This window comes from Echinops telfairi, unplaced genomic scaffold, assembly GCF_000313985.2.
Source record: "Echinops telfairi isolate 266 unplaced genomic scaffold, ASM31398v2 ScPeMD7_15;HRSCAF=58, whole genome shotgun sequence".
Taxonomy (NCBI): Eukaryota; Metazoa; Chordata; class Mammalia; order Afrosoricida; family Tenrecidae; genus Echinops; species Echinops telfairi.
Genome location: NW_022103912.1, coordinates 11124328 through 11131748, shown reverse-complemented (window position 1 = coordinate 11131748; position 7421 = coordinate 11124328). Strand labels below are relative to the sequence as shown.

Below are 7421 nucleotides of genomic sequence, written 5' to 3'. Positions count from 1 at the left end.
AGTGTGTGTGTTTGCAAAGATTTATGGTCTCAGAAACCAGAAGGAGTTTAGGTTTGATATGAGTCCGAATTGACTTGATGCACTAGGATTGGGTTTGGGGTGATATTTAAGTGCAAATGTTCACTCATTTCCCTGCTCTTTCTCATATAACTAGTTTTCACTTAGTCAATCCTGACTCCTGGTGACCACATATGTCAGAGGAGATAAATGGATGATTTGCCAGAAAAAGACTTTGAGCTGGAGGGGAAGTGAGGCGAGATGAACCAACAGATTAGAAGGCTGGTGGAATTTGACCAGGGAGAAAGGTGGGATGGAGGACTACAAGAGAAGGTAAATAAATCAGAGCAGAGGGATTGAGTACATAGAGGGTGGTGTTGATGAATGTTTGAACTGCTGAATTCAGAATTGATGCTTCGAAGTGTAAACACCTCATTCAACTCACAATGATAATGAAAAAAGACGTTTTCTAGGGATTTATTCAGAGGCATCACTGGGTGTATTTGAACTTCTAATCTTTCTGTTGTGTGGTAGTGAAGGACTTTTTCATATAGACCCCTTGGCAGTACATTTAGTTTTTAGTATGAATATAGATTGAAACTCAATATAAAGAAAACCCAGATCCTTACAACTGAACTAATACACCACATTACAATAAACAGAAAAAAGATTGAAGTTGTCCCACAACCAATAATCATGGAAGCAGCAGTTAAAAATTGAAAGTATGTATTGTGTTGGGCAAAAATTCTGTAGAAGACCTCTTCAAAATGTTAAAGGCCAAAGGGGTCACTTTGAAAATTCAAGCCATGGTATTTTCAATCACCTCCTATGCATGTCCACCAATTTTCTGTCAGTTTGTCATACAGTGGTGACTCGTGCATTGCTCTGATGCTGGAAGAAATGTCACTGGTGTTTCAAATGCCAGCAGGGTCACTCTAAGTGAATCGGTCTCGGTGACGCTTGAAGAATAAGAAAAGAGTACAAAGAAGGACTTGACTACCCCCTTTGGAGGAAGGAGCAGCTGAAAACCTTATGCACAGCATGGAAACCTTGTCAGATCCTGGAGGTCCGATGAATGGAAGCAGAACCTTGTCTGAGATAGAGCAAGCGGATGGGCCCATTGGGTCAGAAGGAGGCATTGGAAATGTGACTGAGGAGGAGGTGCTTTCTTAAAGTAGAGTCAACCGTGGTGACTTGAATGGAACAAAGCCTGTAGGAGTGGAGCCATGTAGACCTTCATTGGTTGGTAGGGTACAACTCAAGGTAAGAAGAAACAGCTACAAAATATCTACTAATAATTAGATCTTGGAATGCACAAAATATGAATGTAGGAAAATTGAAAATGCTCATAGGTGAAATAGAATGCATAAAGCTAGATAGCCTGAGTATTACTGAGTTGAAATGGACTGGTATTGGCAATTTTGAGCGAAAAAATCATATTTGCTGCATAGGGATGACAAAATCAAGAAGAAAGGTGTTGCATTCATTGTCAAAAGGACACTGCAAAATCAGTCTTGAACTCAATGTTGTCTGCGATAGGATTATATGTATCCATCTTCAAGGAAATCCAATCAATTCAACTATTATTCAAATTTATGCACCAACCACAGACACTAGTGATGAAGAAATTGAAGAATTTTACCAGTGATGTCAGTCAGAAATTGAACAAATATGTAGTCAAAGTTCGTTGATAATATTGGTGATTGGCATGCAAAAATTGGAAACAAAGGGGAAGGAACAGTAAATGATTGGAAGATATGGAAGTGGAAAATAGCGACAAAGCTGGAGATCACATGATAGCATTTTGCAATACCAACTTGTTCATAGCAAATACCATCTTTCAACAACACAAAAGCCTTGGACTTCCCCAGATTGAATACCCAGAAATCAAAATGACTACGTTTCTGAGAAGAGATGATAGAAAAGCTCAATATTTGCAGCTAACCAGGTCATGGGCTGACTATGGAAAGACTATCAATTACTCATATGTCCATTCAGGGTGAAGCTGAAGAAAACTAAAGCAAGCCAACAGGAGCCAAAGTTAGACCTTGAGTCTATCCCACTTGAAGTTCCAGAACATCTCAAAAGCAGATTTGACGCATTGTACACTATTGACAGAAGACCTGAGGAGCTGTGGGAGGCCATCAGAACATCAGACATGCAGAAAGCATGTCTTTTGACCTTTTAATGAAAAAGGTCATTAAAAAAGACAGGAGAGAAAGAAAGCATCAATGTGGAAGTCAGCAGAGGCTCTGAAACTTGCTCTTCATCGTACAGTAGCCAAAGCAAATGGAAGAAATGACGAAGTCAAAGAGCTGAGTAGAAAATTTCAAAGGGGAGCTTGAGAAGATAAAGCCAAATACTGTAATGAAATGTGCAAAGATCTAGAGGTAGAAACCCCCCAAGGAAGAATATGCTCAGTATGTCTTAAACGGAAACACCTCAAGAAAAAAACTCAAGCCCGAGCTGAAATATTTAGATTCTATGGGCAAAATATTGAATGCTGCAGGAGACATCAAAAGAAGATGGAAAGAATAGACGAGTCACTAAACCAAAAGGAACTAGTTCTCATTCCACCATTTCAGGAGGTACCATCTGAGCAAGAACCAGTGGTGCTGAAGGAAGAAGCTCAAGCTGCACTGAAAGCATCTGTCAAAAACAAGGCTCTAAGAATTGATGGAAATGTTTCAATAAGCTGATGAGGCACTGGAAGCATTTACTTGGCAATGCTGGGAAATTTGGAAGAGAGCTATTTGGCCAACTGACTGACTATACCCATTCCAAAGAAAGGTTACCCAACAGAATGCTCAAATTATAGAACATATTATTGATATCAAATGAAGGTAAACTTTTGCTGAAGATCATCCAAAAAAGGTTTCAGCTCTATATTGACAGGGAGCTGCCAGAGGTTCAGGCCAATTCAGAAGAGGACATGGAACAAGGAATATCATTGCTAATGTCAGATGGATCTTGGCTGAAAGCATAAAATACCAGAAATTTGTGTTTCGTGGACTTGACAAGTGTGTTAGTCCGGGTAGACTAGAGAAATAAATCCACAGAAACTCATATGTGTATAAGAGAGTTTTATATAAAGGGTAATTGTACATTAAGAAAGCATCCCAACCCAGTCCAGTCCAAGCCCATAAGTCCGATATTAGCCCATATGTCTGATACCAATCTATAAAGTCCTCTTAGACCCATGAAACACATGCAATGACACCGAATGCAGGACGATCACAGGCCAATGGGTAGAAAGTCTTTGGATCTAGTGACGTTGTAAGCACCTCAGCACTGGCAGGGGTCTCTATGTGGCCTCTCCGCCTTCAGAGGTCTGGTTGCATCAGGGTAGGTCCATGTGGCTTCTCCAGCTCAGGGTACTAGCATAGTTCCATGTGTCTTGTCAGTTGCAATGTCTCCCAGGGAGTGAGCAGAGAGAGAGAGATTTTCTCCTGCCTCCCAGGAGGAAATACCAGATTTCCCAGAATTCTCTGGAGAAAGCCATGCCCACACAGAGGCCTCATTGGCTATGATCTGATTGATAGACTAGACTCCACCCCTTCACCCTTGATCCTCTCAAGTCCCAAATTGGCACTAGATTATGTAGCTATCACACCAAGGCCTTAAACTGTGTGGATCATAACAAACTATACATAGCCTTGAGAAGAATGGGAATTCCAGAATATTTCATTGTGCTTATGTGGAACTTGTACATGGATCAAGAGGCAGTTGTGTGAACAGAACAAGGGAATACTTCAGGGTTTAAAATCAGGAAAGGTGTGCAACAGGGTTGTATCCTCTCACCAAACTTATTCAATCTACATGCTGAGCGAACCATCAGAGAAGCTGAATTATATGAAGAAGAATGTGGCATCGGGACTGGAGGAAGGCTTATTAACACCCGTGATATGCAGATGACACAACTTTGATTGCTGAAAGTGAGGAGGACTTGAAGCACTTGCTAATGGAGATCAAGGATTGTAGTCGTTACTACGGATTACAACTCAATGTAAAGACCCAAATCTTCACAACTAGACCAATAGGTAACATAAAGCTAAATGGAGAAATTATTGAAGTTATTTAGGATTTCATCTTGTGTGGCTCCACAATCAATGCTCACGATAGCGGCAGTCAGGAGATCAAAGGATACATTGCATTTGGTATATCTACTGCATATGACCTCTTTTACGTGTTGCCAAGAAGGGACGTGATTTTGAGTGTTATGGTGAGCCTGACCCAAGTTACGGTATTTTTCATCGCCTCAAATGCATGCGAACATTGGATGTTAACTAAGGAAGACTGTAGAAAAATGGATGTATTTGAACGATGGTGCTGGAGAAGAATATTGAACGTGCCATGGCTGCTAAATGGGCACGCTGATTTCTCTTGGAAGAAGTACGGGCAGCGTGCTCCCTAGAGGTAAAGATGGCAAGACTTTGTCTTACTTACTTAGACATTTTGTCAGGAGGAGCCAGTCCCTGGAGAAGGATGCCATGCTTGGTAAAATAGTGGGATAGCAAAAAGGAGAAAGACGCTTGATGAGATGGATAGACACACTGGTTCGTCCATCAATGGGCTCAGGCATAGGAACACTTGTAAGGATGGCGCGGGACCAGGCAGTATTTCGTTCAGTTGTGCATAAGGTCTCTGGGAGTCATATCTGACTCACCTAACAACAATAACAACAAAACCAACAATAACAACTATATATAATACTGAGAGTTGCTGTCCTTGATCTTTTTTTTCCTATAGAAGTTTAAATTGTTTTAAAAGGTAAAGCTGAAACAAGTAAGCAAATATAGAACTTAGTCTCTTCCTTTTTATTTCAACCTGGTGGTTGCCTTGAACCATTTCACCGCAGAAATTGTGGTTGAATCCCAGTGGGACTGGGGAGAGGGACAGTAACTACCAAAAACAAGGTTAAGCTTATGCTTCTGACTCTCTTTTCTTTTCTTTTTCTCCAAAATTCTGTCTGGCTACTGCTGAGGACAATGTGTTAGTCAGGGTTGACTAGAGAACCAAGTCCTGAGACACTCGTATGTGTATAAGAAAGAACTTTCTATTAAAGAGCAATTGTATATTGAGAGAGCATCCCAGCCCAGTCCAGACCAAGTCCATAAGTCCGATATTAGCCCATATGTCTGATATAGTCTATAAATTCCTCTTCAGACTCGTGCAACACATGCAATGATGCTGAATGCAGGAAGATCATAGACCAGTGGGTGGAAAGTCTGTGGACAAGTCGCAATGGGAGCATCTCAACACTGGCGTGGGCTTCCATGTGGCTCCTCCAGCTCCAGGGCTCTGGCTCCATCAGTGTAGTTCTGTGCGTCTTGTCAACAGGAATACGAAGCAGGGAGAGAGTGTGTCCTGCCTCCAGGGAGGAAGACTGGAGTTCCCAGAATCCTCAAAGAAGGCCATGCTCACACAGAGGCATGATTGGCTATGTATGACCTGATTGACAGGCTAGACTCCACTCCTTTCCTCAAGTTGACAGGAGACTATGTAGCTGCCACAGACAGCAAAGGGTTCTTCATTATCTACCAACGTTGTTGTTCTAAGTCTTTTTTGACCTGCTTTTATTTATTGTTTCTTCTATTGCTTCTCTTTTACTCTCTCTATTTCAATTTGCTTCTTGGATACCCTTTGATTCAGCATAGCATGCAAGGCTATCTGTGTTGCTAGTCCAACACAGTTACAACCCTTCTCTTTGTTTGATTCATGTATATAGCACACTGATGACAGATTTTACTCACACATCTCCGTCCTGTTATCTGTAGCACAGATCCCCAAAGGTGCGTATTTTCCTAGTGTGTAGTATATGAAACTATACTGGCTAATGGAAACACGGTCTTATAACACATGTGTATGGGTCAATTAAATTTAAATAGTCACAAGTGCATAATAAATGTGATTCTGTCATGCAACAGATGTTATGCCTGGCCCAAGCAGCTAAGATATTATGCATTGTTTCATAAACAGCATCTGGATTATCATCTAATTTCACCTCCATAGAACTGAGGAGCCAGATAATAAGCAGGCTGATGAAGAATAGGCTCTTCTGTTTCAGATTGCGTATGTGTCTCGGAGTCTCCAAACAGGTTCGTACGCCTGCCTCCTTGGCCAGAGGCTTGGGATTGGCCAACCTGATCTTCACACATGGGAGAAGTGATGCCAGATGGTACTGGGATTCTCAGGGCAACAAGGGGATCTAGAGATAGGGTGGCCAAAGTTGTGGACTCAGATCCTAAAGATCCTGAAGAATTGCTGGTACGAGCAGCTGGTAGCTGAGATGGTCCTGCTGGCTGAAGGTTCTCATGACTCTGTTGGAGAGATGGGGAAGGAGTAACAGCTTCTTATTCGAGCACCTTTTTCCTCTCCATTTTCCGTGAATATATTTGCTTAGGTATGTTGTTTCTTGTACAGATCCACGCTTCAAAGTCCTTTTTATGAAATTGAAGATTTCTTTTTTTCCATCCAAAGAAGTGATCTGCAAGTAGTATTGCCTCTCTTCACCCTCCACACCTGTCACTGAACAGGCCAGGGCCGGGCCTTCTGCCACGTCCCCTGGGACTGAGTCACTAAATCTCCACCCTGTGTGAGGTTAAACTGACTGCCTTAGGTAGATAAAACAGATAAAGGACTGTTTTATTCTTAGCATTATGGTCCCCAGCCTTTTGGGTTAGGATTCAATTTACAGGGAGTTTGGTGAGGGCTGGGTTAGGGTGACTTCCAAGCCTTCTATGGTCTCCTGCATGATCACCCCACCACTGGCCATTTCCCTGAGAATATTCTGTATGCTGCTTCCAATATAAGTTACAAATTCTTCCAGTTGGAAAGAGCTGTGGCATCTTCTTCAAATATACCCAGTAAACACCTTGTGTAAGAATTTCCCCCCTTTGTCTCTTTGATGTGCACCTTGTTTATCCCAAGCAGTGTTGCGGAGGAGGGTGACAGCAGGAGAAGCAGTCACCACTCACAGCTCCCAAGTCTGCTGCCTTCACCAGCTGACCCCAACCTGCCCTCCCATGTGGGTGGCTCTGTGCCACCTGGCACTTGTAATCTTTGATTTTTTCCATCCGTGAGTGCTTCAACCATGTACTTTTCACAAGCAAGGTTGTGCCGCCTGCACATGACAAGTGGTTAAGGAGCCTCTTCCAGTCCTGACGCCATGCTCACCCTGAAGTCCAGCTGCTTGGTTCGGTGGCTCAATAATCTCTTGGTTTAGTTGCTCAATAGATTAAAAATAATCTAAATGTATTTAGATTAAATAAATATGGGGAAAGACGCTAACCTTGACACACACACTTCTTTTGATTTTCAGCCTTAAATAAATATGGGGAAAGACGCTAACCTTGACACACACACTTCTTTTGATTTTCAGCCTCGCGGTAACTTATTCGGTTTAAACGACTGCCTCTATCTGG

General features: G+C 42.1%; 1 pseudogene; it reads right to left on the bottom strand.

Annotated features, from left to right (window-relative positions):
- Nucleotides 1-4920: 4920 nt before the first annotated feature.
- On the bottom strand, nucleotides 4921-7167 carry LOC101644069 (annotated as a pseudogene).
- Nucleotides 7168-7421: the final 254 nt, after the last annotated feature.